Raw genomic sequence first — 14,111 nt, forward strand, 5'->3', positions numbered from 1 at the left:
AAAGCAAGCTCACTGCAGAATGTGAAAACTGCTGACACTGTTAAACTACATGAATTTCAGAACTGAAGTAGGTGAACACAAGCTGAAGTGATCTGAGTTGTTAATAAAGCAGAAGTAAAGCAGTTGTGCTAGCAGTGGTAGAATACCTTCCCTACCCTCCCCAGCTGTCAGTCTCAACTACATATATTTGAAAGCCATCTGGCACAGATCCTGCCAGCCAGTTTAAATCATTTCATGTTTCATAAAATCTCACTGAAGTGAGGCTGCTAGACACTGTTCTAATTTAGGTATTGATTTGCATTGTATTCCATAGGCTTCATCAAGTTTTGCACCAGCTTCATTCCCAAATGAAGAAAAATTGGCAGACCCAAGTGACATATTGCACTTTAAATTGCTTTATCAACAGTGATAGCAGTAGCACCTAGAAGGAAGTGAAAAAACTCCTGCTCAATATGCATATTAAGATCCTGCTTTAGTCTCTACTATATCTAAATAGCCAGAGAGGTTAAAAAATACCAACCTTTCCCAGATAATTTAAGGGCTAACCATACCTGTCATCTTTTCTACCCACTTCTTGTTACTATCTCTTCAGTCTTATCTGAGTAAAAACCTTAGAAAGTAAGTATGGATGCAGAATATGACAAGCACTTTTTCATTTCCTCCACTGCAGTATCAGAAACCACCTAGGCATATAGCTAATGCGTTGTAATATTCTTTAATCTTTTACTTAGTGCAAAGATCTTTATGGATAGATCCAAATAATCTTTTCTGGAAAGCCATTAGTTGAGGGCTGGCACTCAAACTACTCTCCATCAGAGTGATTGTCAGTTATTGTCAGAACAGTAACTTCAAGTTCTTCTACATGAAAAGGTTTATACTCTCTAGGGAATGGTTTCACGTGATGACCATGCAAGGAGGAACGTTCCCACACCACCAATCCAATGACTCGTGCTGCTTTCCTCGCACAAGCCTCTCCTCAGAGAGCCCAGTCTGTGCACCGGGACTGTGCAAAACAAATCATCTACTGGTGCAGCGAATAGGTCCAAAGGAGCAGAGATGGCACAAAGGAGTGAGGAGTTATCGAGCAGACCAGGACAGGGTGGAAATGAAAGTAGCTACCAGGCCACCCCAGCCACCCTATGAAACTTTCCACTCACAGTGGCAAACCAAATAAACCAACACAAATTAAGCTGCCTCACTGTTCTCAGTCTCTTGGATTACACTGATCAACACGGCAGCTTCAGAAGGCCACGATAAAAATGTTACATAATTTTGGAATATTAAAGTAATCAAACATCTTCTATTAACAGAAGTGACTAGCAAGTCTTTCAATCAGAACTTAAGACTTCCATCTCTTGAAACTCCCACCACACAAACTCAAGTGTTTTCCAAGCTTTTGGAAAGTCACAGTGGCCATCCTCTTAACTTTCTATAATACTCTACAAGTATTCCTAAAAAATGTTTGCAGTAGCTACAAGACTTCTTTACTGCTAGTGGCTGAGCTCCTTATTTCAACAAAGAGCATAACACTAAGGCTATTTCCTTCTATAGTGGAAAAACTCCATCAAATACAGCTAACCTAATGTCTGCTCTTCCTCCTTTCCCCATATGGAACCATCAGCTGTTTTTTATTTGTTTTAAAATCCAGATAGATATTCTGTTCTGATTCATAGATGAAGTTTATTCTATCATACAGCAATTTCTTTTCTGTTTTTTAATAAATCTGTTATCACATAAGATCCAAGATGTCTTGATTTCATTAGAAATGCAGTAGTTCAGGAAGCCAAAGTACACACCGCAAGCAACACATCCTTGTATTTGCATAGACACAGAAGCAATCCTGAAAGAGCCACACGGATGAGTCGTCAGTCACTTTTCAAATAACGAGTGTAAAAAAGGTTATGTGATCTCTATGTAAGGCACATCTGTAACATTCCAATGAAAAGAGCACTTGATTTTTCTTCCACTGGTGCATGTATTGATTAAGATCATCTCTGATTCAAAATCTTGAAACAAATACCACAGTTTGAGTTTCACTGAAGACATAAGACAAGCAGAAAAAGAGCGCACCACCGTGAGCCTTGGGTTGAGTCCCAGGAAGTTAGACAGCTGCTTAAAGCAAGAGTGGCTGAATCATCTTTTCTGCCTTGAGATGGGGTTTGTCGCTATCGACTATGCAGAGTACGGTACATCCCGGGGCTCCTCTTCATAGACCAGACACTGTACACCAAGTGGTCAGAACCCAACAGTGTTGTATTCCCAGTTGCCACCTTATCTTTCTGTGAATATAAGGGTACAAGTAAGGGTAGCAGATTACAAGTGATAGGCTCCACAGAAGTGTTTTAAGAACACGGTGTTTCCTGTGCTCACTGGGAATTAAGGCAGCATCCAGCTCATAAGCAATATTAAAAACACTGAGACATGCAGACCACTGAAGTTCACCACAAGTAAGAGGCCATGCAGAAATTTACCTAGCTCTCTCCTCCAAAGCAGTATCAGAAACTAGCCAGCAATAGTAAGCCAACACTACCCCTAGTGCCGAGACCAGTCGTGTTTTACGTGGCAAGACCAGCCAGACCCAGTGGCCAGCACCAAAGCTTATCTACTCTGTCATCCTCAGAATGCATCCATGCACTCCTCAACCGCACAGCACAGCTGCAAACACCAGTAAGGGGAGGGTATACCCTCTTCCTCAGTCTATTCCCCTCCAAAGGCAAGGCAGATGTTCTTTGTCTTTCTTGTAACAGCATGTTGCATCTTATCTCTTACTGGACAAAAAGAATTTGGATATATTTTCAGAGCTATTTCTGGCTTTTTTTTTTTCTAATGCCTCCTACATTCTCTTTACATTTCTTCTCCCACCAGACCTTTGAACTACCAACTGAGAAAACCTCATGCCTACTTTGCAATTCACCAAAATTAAACTAATAACACCTCCTGCTGTCATCTGTCAGTTAGAATAAGATTTATAAATGGCAGCAGAAATCACTTTCATAATGTTTACTGGAATATGAATAGCCTAAACAGGCAGATCCCTCAAATTTACTGTTCATATCAAATGAAACCTGTCGTGAAAACTAGAAACTCAATTTTATGAACTGTATTTGAAAGCCTGATAACTTGGAAATAAAAGACAAACTGGACGATAACATGTAATCGTGTTGAAATTACATTTGGTGTGAAAAGGTGCGACTGTTCCAATATGGGTTAGTCTAATATTTTGCCTGTTGATTTCATGTACATGTTACCTTCCAGAAATCCTCCTTATATATTGCTCATTATCATTGCTTCCATATTCTGCAGGCAACCGCCCTTTTTCAGAGATGCAGACACATTTTTAGTTTTTACATGTGGATACAAATATTTGGGGGGCTTCAGACACAAAAAAATCCTTATTTTTTAATCACTCTGCTGTGCAGTTAGCAAACATTGCCTTTTCAACTATTGAAGCCAAAGCTAGGGGAAAACTAACATTAATGACAGCTATTTAAAAGTGAAGAAATCCAAATCTAAAGACAAGCCATTTTGAGGTAGATTAATTTTTAATGTTTGTGAGAAATACCCATCCTCTACATAAATCATCATAGCTTCACTTTTTTTTTTTTTTTCAAACAGGCAACAGCATCACCTCATGTCCACTGCCCTCCTTGTTCTTCAGTCAGTTAATTTTGTGAGGAGAAATAAAAATGATGCGTTCAAGAAGAAAACTCAAGAGGTTTGAATAAAAAAACAACCCTACTTGAGACCATTGTACACACTAGAGCAAGCCAGTAGGCAGAGCTAATCTTAGCTTTTTAGACATAATACTGCAACCTCTAGATTTTATCTAATTTTTAATTAAAATACTCTACAGAGAAAGATCATTATCTCTAACAGCTGCTTTTAACAACTTTTATTATTATTAATTTTAAGACAAGTTGAGAACACTAAAGAGTACAAATTTAGGAATATTATTGCAAATTTATTGATCCTTTTGGAGGAAAGTAAGCATGCATGTCTATAACAAAATCTGCTATAAATTCAAGGAGTCTTCCTTATTTCTCAAAAGGTATTTACTTTTAAAAGCCCTGGGCTGATCATGGCTGTTCGTTATTCTGCATTAGATTAAATTTTGCTAACTGAAACCCGACTTCAACTCTGAGCAAAATGCGCATCCTTGCTGCACTAGTGTTATTTTACCTTTAAAAAACAGTAGAGAACATATACTAAAATAAACAGTTCAAACACTGAAAGACATCACTGAGGTCACATTTCAGCGGTAAAGAATGCTCAGTGCCATTAATATTTAGTCCACCTTAATGGAAGAAATTTGAGTTAGAAGATACTTTAGGTTATCTTGTCCACCCTTATGTCAAGGGAGACTTGCTTGCTATGGCACGTTATTGATTGCTTTGCCCAGTCCATTTTGAACTTGTCAGTTAATACTGAGTTCCCAGCTCTAAAATCTTGAATGTTGGCAAAGTTAATTCTTCCGAAGCATCCATTTTTGAGGTGGCTTCAGCGGATCCAACCTACATTTCTTCCTTCTTAATATCTTCATCTTATGACTGTCTCCAGTTTATCATACTCTTCTTTTCTGAATAAGCTCACGCAGTAAAAAAAGTAATTACTAGACCTTCATGACTGAACTGCAGGACATATACAAGCCTCTCAGCTTCCTGTTAAGCTTCCACAACATGGTTTAAAGGTTCTCAATTTTAACAGCTGACAGAAGTTCTCTATATCATGGTCCACAAAAGAGTCACTTTCTAAATGAGATTCTAATGTTAGACTGAAAAGAGCATTTTAATTGGTAGGATCACTCACAGATTATTAGCTGATTGTATATTACACAAATGGGGATCCTTTGCTTATATCATTACCTGTATGCAATGCAACTTTATAAAAAAAAATACACGGTTTATCCAATGCTAATGCGACCCTAGTCTGTTTTCTGCTTTAAGTTCCCAAACATGTCTGTTTAATATGCAATAGTGAGTCACTGTATGTGTGCATACACTGAGTACAGCCACAATTCACTTTAAAATTAGTTTTGACTTGTATCCTTTCTGTTACCCACATCATAAGTAGCATTTTTCTTTGAATGAATTGAAGTAGTAATGTTGCAGTTCAGCACCGAGATAGTAATATTGACTGGAAAAACCTGCAAGTGTCTGTACATATCACAGGGTCCCCATTTTCTTCAGATAACCCAACCTGGGCGGGTTACCATAATGAACCAAAAGAGCAGCAATACACCAAATGACCGAACAATGCTGTTCCAGACTGAAAATTTCACATTGAAGCCTAAGAGGTTTTTTTCCCCTTGCTGAATTCAGTGACCACTTTTTCCACTGACACCGAGAGAGTTTCCATTCATTATGCCATAAGTATTAAAGTCCTAGTACATTGGAAGCTATTCCTGCCAAAAGAGCCAATAGTTTAAAGATACACAAGTTTACTTCTGTTGGAATTCACAATTTGTGGTGTTTGGAACAAATCCTTGAAAAGCTCCAACAAATGGGGAAAAAAAATGGCACTGACTATAGCTACAGTTGCCACCTTCTGAATACACTGTATGACGAACCAAGGAGTTGGCAAGTTACCTAGCAAAGATCTTTTCAAGCACCTAAAAACGCTATTTCAACTCAAATTCATTAGGACCCATGAGTGTTTTAAAGATGCAGCAGGTTTTGGACAGGCGGTGGTTTTCCAAAGGTTCGTTCTACTTCTCCCCCAGCAAGTCAAGATTGCCAGTCACTAATGATGCAAAACATGTTTCACGGGTACATTTGGCTTTGGATTTCACTTCCAAGAAGGGACACATTAAGGCACACGATTTGAATATTCACCTAGCTAGTCACCCCTCAAACACTGTTGAGCCAGATACCAGTGCAAACAAATGCTCAGAATGAGGGTTTAAGACAAGGAATAAGGTATTATCACCAGTTCCTTTTGAACAGACCTTGAGAAGAAAGCCTCAGCACCTGAGGTTACAAATTTAAGAATGCTGTAAGTTATTTAAGGATTTCTGTAATGGGGATTTTAAAATTACAAGAAATAAAGCCCCCGAAATTCTGTTACTGTGCATCTTTCTTTCACCCCTCCCTTCTCATACATTTTAAAATATGAAAAGAAAAAAACATCTAAATATTAGTAAGGATTTATGTCGAGCGCGGAACATGCACAGCAGTGCAGAGATTCCTATTACAGCTGTGCGAATAGGTTGCCCCTCAGGTTGAAAAACCTGGGGCAGACTCACCCACGGCTCCCCATCTCCAAACGCTCGTCGCGGCTCCGGCTGACACCGCCACCCCTCCGGCAACCACCGCTCGCACCGCCGGACGCCGCGCTGGGAGAAACGCTCCCGAAGACCCCACGACCACCTCTACCCGTCAGCTTAAATCCTAAATCTTTCCCACCTCAGCCTTTTCCGACAGCAGAGGGGCTCGGCGAGAAGCCCGGGCAGGCGGCGGTGCGGACACCCACCCTCCTGCTGCCCCGCTCCGCTCCGCCGTGAGCGGCGAGCGCTCCCTCCCGCGCCCGGTCAGCGGCCAACCAGCCCCCGGCGGAGGCTCCGGCCCGCTCCCAAACTCACGTGGTGCCACATCCAAAGGTTACACGCACCGCCGGGACGAGGATGACACCGCCGACACCGCCGCCGTCAGAGGCGCTTCCCACCGCGGGTCCACGCTCACCCGCGGCGCGACAACCGCGGGGGCTTCGCGCTCCCGGCTGCCCAAAGGGCACCGCATCCCTTCCCCGCCCGCGCCGGTCGATGAGCAGCCCGGCCAGGCATCGATAAATCAAAACAGCCCGCCCGCTCCGACGGAGAGCGGCGTACGACCCAACCGCGGCCAAAAACACCGCCCCGGGGGCGCGGCGGGCGGGCGAGGGAGGAGGCGGAGGCGGCGGGGGAGGCTGCGCGGGTGCGGATGCCGGGCTCCCGGCCCCCGCGGGGCGGCGGGGAGGCGCCCGGGATGTCGGTGTCGTGCAGCCGCAGCGGGCTAATCCCGGCTACTTAACCCGGCGGGCGGCGTGGGCTGAGCACCACCTTAATCCGCGGCGTGTGCGCGCCCGCCCGCTCGTCGGGGGCTACGGGGCCGCGGCGTGCCGTGCCGGCCCTGCCCGGCCGCGGGGGCCGTGGCGGTGTGGCGGCGCCTCGCCCGGCGGCTGCGCTCCCTCGGAGGCTCAGCCCCGCATCCGCTGCCCTCAAGGTCACGCCGCACCCCGGCTGCACGGCAACGGCCAGGTGCGCGCTCCGGTTACCTGCGGGGAAAACCAGCGAAAGCCGGGGATCGCGGCACCCGGCCCCGCCGGCGGCTCCGCTGCCGCGGCCACCCCGCCGCACCAGCCGCGCCGCCCGCCGCCTCCCGGTGCGAGCCCGACCACGGCCCGCGGCGGGAACGGAGCAACGCTGCACCTGCCGCCGCACCGCTGCCCGCCCCAGCTGGCCGGGAGGAGATCCGCCCGGAGCCGCCGCCGCCGTGCTTACCTCCGCGCCGCGCGGCCGACCCCGCCGCCGCCGCCGCCACCCAGCCGCCAGCCGGGGGCCGGGACGAGGCGCCCGTGAACCTGCCGCCGCCCGCTCGCCGAGCGCACAAGGTCCCCGCGCTCCCCGCCCTGCCCACGGCCGGCCGGCCCCGCCGCGCTGCCCCCGCCCTGCGGCCGCGGGGGGGGGGGGGAGAGGGAGGAGGGAGGGCGGGAGAGAGGGCGGAGGGGAAGCGGCGACCGAATTGGGGAGGGAAGGAGGGAGGGAGGGGGCACCGGCGCGGGGAGAGCCGGGGGAGGAGGAAGGAGGAGGGGGGGGGGGGCGCGGACCGCCCGCCCCGCCCCCGTCGCCTCACCGGCAGGAACCAGCGATTCGCCCTCCTCGCGGCCGCCGCCGCCGCTCCCCGGGGCCCGCCCGCCTCCTTCCCCCCGCAGGCAGCGGGCAGCGCCGAGCGCGCCGCCGAGCCCCAGCACCGCAGAGCAACCGCTACAGGAGCCGGGCGCCACCGGGCAGGGCGGGGCGGAGCGCAGCGATCCGCCCGCCTCCCTCCTCCGCCCTCCCGCCCGCCGCGGTCACTCACTTGTTCGCTCCCGCCGCCGCCCCCCTCCCCTCCCGGCGCCGCAGCCGCCGGTCCCCGCCGCCCCCCTCACCGCCTGCGGAGCGTCGGTCACGTGACGGGGCCCCTCGCGCGGCCGAGGAAGGGGGGTCCCGACGTGCGGCGTCTTCAATGGGGGAGGAGGAGGAGGGGCTCCGATAGGCACGGCGCCTGCGGGGGCGGAGCCCCGCGCCTCGCCCCGCCCCCCTCCGCCGCCACTGGCGGGCGGGAGGCTGACGCGCTAGTTTCCATGACGTCGGTGGGCGGGGCCGCGGCGTTTGATGGAGCCCGGCGGGCTTCGGGGGTCGGTGACTTTGCCACGAGCGGCTCCCGCGGGGCGGGGCAGGGGCGGGGCGGCGTGTCGTGTCCCCCAGCCCGCGGGTCGCGGGCCGCCGCCGGCGGGGCCGGGGATTGCCTCGGGGGGGGGGGGGAGGGGGGAAGGGGGGATCCCCCGGCGGCGGGAGAGTCCGCGGTCCCGCGGGGGTGGGGCGGGCGGGAGCCGGTCCGTGGGACCGGGGCGCGTCGGTCGCCCCGGTGGGCGGTGGCCGCGCGCGGGGCCGGGGCCGTCCCGGGGGCGATGGCGGCGCTGTGAGGGAAGGCGTGACCGCGCGGGGCCGCCCTAACGGTCCGCCGGCGCGCACGGGGCGCGGTCCTCCCCTGCCCCAGGGGGCGCGGGGACGCCGTGCCGTGCCGTGCCGTGCCGTGCCCGCCCGGTCCCGGGCCGTCGTGGCCTCACGGTCTCCCCCCCCCCGCCCGAGGGTTAGACGGGCGGTGCTGAGCGCCGGGCCGGCGCCTGCGGGAGCCGCGGGTGCCTCACCGGCGCGGTCGCGGCTCCTCGGCGGCGGGCGCAGGGAGCACGGCGGAGCCTGGGCGAGGCTCCGCTGCGGCTGCAGGGATGAGTCGGGCGCCCCGAGGCGCGCCGCGGCGGGAGGTGTCGGGTCCCCTCTTACGCGGGGCCGCTGAGGTCCGGAGCGGCAGGAACGAGCGTGTCGCTCGCTGTCGGTGGTGGGGACGGGGCAGCGGCGGGTCCAGCCTCCCATCAGGCGTGCCCGCCTCTCGGGGAGCCCTGGCAGCTCCCGCGGGAGGAGGGGGAAGGTGCGGGGGCCGCAGGTGTTGGGCGCCTCGCCGCCTCCAGCCCGAAGGCTCTTCGGCTGGAGAAGGAAAATTACTGGGGTTGTGAACAGCCGAGCGCGAGCGAGTTGTGCGGGGATGCGCTAGACGTCAATAACAGGGCTGGGAGTGAAGCTGGAAATACAAGACCCTGATTTCAGTTCTCCTCTTCCAGTGCAGTAGGACACCACCACCCTCAATGAAAAATTCCCGTCCATAAACCATACGTAATTCTACAGCCCCTTTGTGGGGCTTTCCGAGCCTTGTTTTGACATCCTACCCGCCCCTCTGTTGGGCATCTGGCTAGAACGAGCGGCCAGCTGAGCCACCGGCTGTCGGGTCCTTTGAGCCTGCCGTGAATACCCTGCTTCTCCTTTGTTACCGTTCAAATCCCGCTGCTGCCAGAGCCGGTGCTGCAAAAGACACGAAGCGGAGAAGCTCGTGTGTCACTACTGTTGCAGAACCGAGATCGTGCAGAGCCTAGAGGGTTAAAGCGACAGGATGAAGTCAGCACAAAACAGCCACAAGGACTGGCAAATAAATAAATCATCCTAACTACGTTATTATCATGGCTTGCCTGAGCTTCATTGTCTCCTTTCTTTCTTACCTGAATGCCTGTTACGTTTTTCTCCTTGTTCCAGAGAGGCAATCAAAAAAAAAGACTGTGAGCAGTAATTGGTTCCTGCCCATTTTGGATGTTGCTAAAAATACTATCTTACCTCTCCGTGTCTAGAGGTCAATTGAAAAATCAAAATACTGAGGTAAGCAATCCTGCAGACTGTTCCGTTGAGGAGATTTCTTGCATTTCTTCCCAGAAGGAGAATACAAAACTATCTGAACACGTATAAACCGAATTCTCTTACATTCTGTCAGCAGTTCAGCACCCTCCTCTGCACTGATCGCTGTAGCTCAGCGAGGCTTCCCCAGGCACTTGGAGATTGCATTTCTCAATACAGCTTTACAAGACTGGCAGATGTGCTCTGCACGGTTCTGTCGTATCTCCTTGCTCTCAGGCAGACAAAATTAGCTTTGGTACAGCTAAGAAGGAGATGATGTGTTTAACGCATTGCAGTTTGGGTACATGTCTGTACCTGCTTCCTTTTGTCTTGAGGGAAGGTAGGTAGGTTGTGCTTCAGTTCTTTGTCTATGAAATGGGAATAATATCCTATTTTCTTTGCAGGGAGGAAGCCAAGGTGGGAGGGATACATATCAACATTGAATTTTTGTGATACTGTTACGGTAGAATTCTCTAAGTGGATACATTTTTCAAGGCACAAAATAGTTATTATTTAATGTTCCGCTTGCACTGATACAAGAGGATAGCATAAAAACATGCAATACATTGACTGAAAGTAAGAAGAATTTTCTTCTAGCTCTACAAAATCTTCTCCCTGAGGATTTCAAAATGTTTTCCAAATTAATCTTCGAGCTACAACACTCTTTGTGATTTTTGTGAGAAAATAGGCACTCCTATTTCTAAAGGTTAGGACTTGTAATTGACTAACAGAAAACATTCCATGTAATGTAGGTCACCAATCCTATAAAGCAAGCAAAACCAAGATGCACAAAAGAATATTTCTGGAGATATTTCATTTGACTTTTGAGAAAACATTACCATTTCAGGAAAATTCAGTGTGGTTTGCAGGCAGTTTGGAAAGGCCAGACTTGACAAATCAGTGACAATAGCTCAACTCATTCTGTGACCAACGCTCTAACAACAGGAGTATCATACATTTTAACAGAGGCAGAAAATGTGTCACAGGGAATGTAAGTGGGTTGCCTGAATCTGATCTACTTACTGTAAGACTTTTAAGATAAAGGGTATGAATCAGAGTATTTGGATCATTACAGTATTTGGTCAAAAATGAGCCAGGAAGCCAAGGTCTGAGTGACCACCTTACCATCCTGTATGAAATAGGGGCCTTTTGGCAAAATTGCATGATGGGCTTGACCTGAGAAGAGAAAGTAGAAAACAGACTTTTCCTAGTTTGTGCATAGATCTAAACCTTATTTCATTTTGAAACTGGTTTCCTGACTATCCTGCTAGTGCTGATTGTGTTCAAACTGAGCCAATTAATTACATTTGATTGAACTGGAGAGTGGAGAAAGTGTGAGAAGTTAGGAGAATATTTGTGTATGAGCACAGAGAGATGAGTGTCCAAAGCTTCCACCGGGCTTGCAGAGCCAAACATTTTCCATACCAGCTACACTTCTCCCAGTCAGCTTTCTCAGCCCAGTACTACTGTTTGGCCACTCTCCACCCTGGAAAAGATTCCTGTTCCCCATGCTCCTGGCCAGATCCCTGCCCTGATGCCTACAGTGCTGTGGAGGCTGCATCTCGTGATGGTTCCAGTATCCTGCATCATACCAGATTAGTGTGTTGCCTAAAAGACCAGACAGCCATCTAGATAAGCAAACAATTGACCTCTTGCTCATCTTGGAGGTGTCACAATGGCCAACTTGCTCTATCATCCACCCATGCACCCTAGCAATGACCTTGTGAAACAGAACAATATAACTCAATTTATCCTGAAATCGTCCACCCTTCCCTTAGGAAAGAGGCCTATCTGCAAACATTTGCATTTTTATCAGCTCAAAATTCTTTCTCTTGACTGCTCAGGAGCATGGGATTTGTGCATAATTTGTTTCCTGTTGTGAATGCACATGATAATTTAAAATACTTGAATTTTTTTTGCTCTATTCCATAGCCCTCACTAATTTTTTTTTTTCTTTTAGTTTTATTTTCCTTTACTGCCATACTGCAGGATCAGGAGGGTGAAAGATAGAAAAGAAATAAACAAATAAATGGAAGAAGCAACACATTTCACAAATCACTTTTCCATATGTATTATATATGAAATATATCAGAAAAAATTACACTGGACTTCATATGTTAATTGTTTCTTCTTTACATGTTCTTTTCAGGTGCCAGCACAGCACAGAAGCACTGCAGCCCCAGTCCAGATGAAAGAGTAGAAAGGTACTTCATGAACAAAGGTGCAATGTCTAGATGCAAAGAGAAAAAATAACAAAGCATAAAATCCTGAAATTAATGGAGAATCTGACCAATTAAATAACTTGGATCAGGCATTGAGAAATAAAAACAAGTATGGATGTGAGGAGACAGTATGACTATGGCTGCCTCTTAGAAAGTGAGAAATGACTGGTGAATGAATGTGTGCTATTACTCTGCTCAAAAATACATGCAGCAAGCACACAGCTACCTCCGCTGCAGTGGCTTTTCGTATGTAATACTTCCCCAGTTTGGAGCAGATACCTTCTCCCTCATGGCCAGATCCTTGCTGCTTCATTGTTGAATTCCTAAAGGATGGCCAAAGTCTCAAGCCAGGCTGTCCTGGAAGCAATTCGGTCCAGTTCACTAGAAGGGTTTGTTAAAAATAACACTGCTGTTGCCATCTCCCCGGAGCTGCTATTGGCCACCATCTCTGGGTGCCTGTCCTTGGTATGGATATGTATTGGTCAGGCAGCTCACCTAGCGCCCCAAGACTCAAAATGTGGGAGTATCCATTATACTTACGAGGTGCAAAAGTGCTTTTGGGGGTTCATGGTACGTACAATTCTAGATTGAAATAAAAAGTGTTAGCTCGTTTGATTTATGCTACTGTGGGTGCTTTTAGATGCGTTGCTTTTTAAGGCTTCCCTGCTGAACTTGTCTGATGAAGTTGTGGTCTTATTGCTGAGAGCCTCTTGTCAGCTGTTAGTTTGTGAAGCTTCATTGATTTCACTCTTTTTTGTGGATCTGTTCCAATTCATGCTGACTGAATACCTGGTTCATAAATTGTAATGCTGTGATCCTCTCCTCTGTGATCACAGGACAAGGGTTTTGTTTATTTTTCCTTCCCTCCCCAAGATAAGAAGCAACACGGGTAATCAAACTCTCTTTCTCTGAGGCTAACATCAACATCACTGACCAGTCTGAGTCACGGTCCTGACTCACAAAAATTAGTTCTAGGAAGAGTAAATGTAGCCCCTCCTCTCTCTCATCAGCGCTGGGTAATTGTCTTGAGGAGAACAATAGATTGTCTCTTAGCAATGCTACTTCGAAGTCCTTTGGATAAGAAAATAGATAATTCGGTTAAGCCTTAGGTTCCTTCAGCAAACATTAGCATTTCTGCCCCTTGGCGATTGTTCAAGATGGTCTTGAAACATTTAAGAGTCATTAGAGCTAATAGCTCCCATTCTGCATTTCCTTCAAGGAGGAGTATCAGAAAAAAATGCACTACCTTATTCCCACTACCTTAATCAAGAATTAATCATTCAAATGATAAACAATGACCAGAACATACTTGAATAAATGATTTGTTTTCTTTATTGATCAGATACAACTCTAAATCATCTTGGCTGTTTTTAAGATATTAAGAAAAATATCCCATCTACCTAAAATGGCATTTAAAAATATTAATAATGACCTATTTCACATGCATAGTTTAAAACTCTGGGCTCAACCTTGCAAGCCTTACTCTGGAATAATAATTTCCAGATTACAAATAACAGATCTGAAGACTATCAAGATCAAAATTTGGATATCTATGAAAGGATGTGGATATAAAATATCTAGTATCATAGCCTTAAAATAAATCACTCTTCCTATTAGTATAAATTATAGTGAAAATATTACATAAAATGTTTATACTTGTGTATATATAAAATCAAGTATGCTTAGAGTGCTTAAGTGTAGATTATGGGCAGTGAAAAGTGGAAAGTCTTGACTAGGGCATTGTCTCTCTTATCAGGTAATACTACAACTATAAATATTAAGGTGAGTAGGAAGAAACTTTTTAAAATAATTTAGAATGTTGCTTACCAGCTCATAAAAATGAGGGGAAATAACCGAGTTCTTGTGACTTCAACTCTGTTCCTATTATGTACTAGTAGAAAAGATCAATAGGATTTTCCTCTGCCAATAGACCCTTT

General features: G+C 47.8%; 1 protein-coding gene across 11 annotated transcripts in view; it reads right to left on the reverse strand.

Annotated features, from left to right (window-relative positions):
- The window catches only part of ATP2B1 (ATPase plasma membrane Ca2+ transporting 1), a 65,920-nt gene extending 55,777 nt beyond the window's left edge, over positions 1-10,143 (reverse strand). For 3 of the 11 annotated variants that reach the window (XM_075748363.1, XM_075748444.1, XM_075748453.1), the window contains exon 1: positions 7,475-7,617. The gene's annotated coding sequence lies outside the window, so the exon portion shown is untranslated. Of the gene's footprint in view, positions 1-6,577; positions 6,995-7,474; positions 7,618-7,826; positions 7,979-8,121; positions 8,255-9,783; positions 9,829-10,039 lie in introns of those variants that run through there. The other 8 variants (XM_075748383.1, XM_075748418.1, XM_075748434.1 and 5 more) reach the window with 7 other exon arrangements.
- Between the last annotated feature and the right edge of the window lie 3,968 nt (positions 10,144-14,111).

Source organism: Balearica regulorum, chromosome 1 (genome assembly GCF_011004875.1).
Source record: "Balearica regulorum gibbericeps isolate bBalReg1 chromosome 1, bBalReg1.pri, whole genome shotgun sequence".
Lineage (NCBI taxonomy): Eukaryota > Metazoa > Chordata > Aves > Gruiformes > Gruidae > Balearica > Balearica regulorum.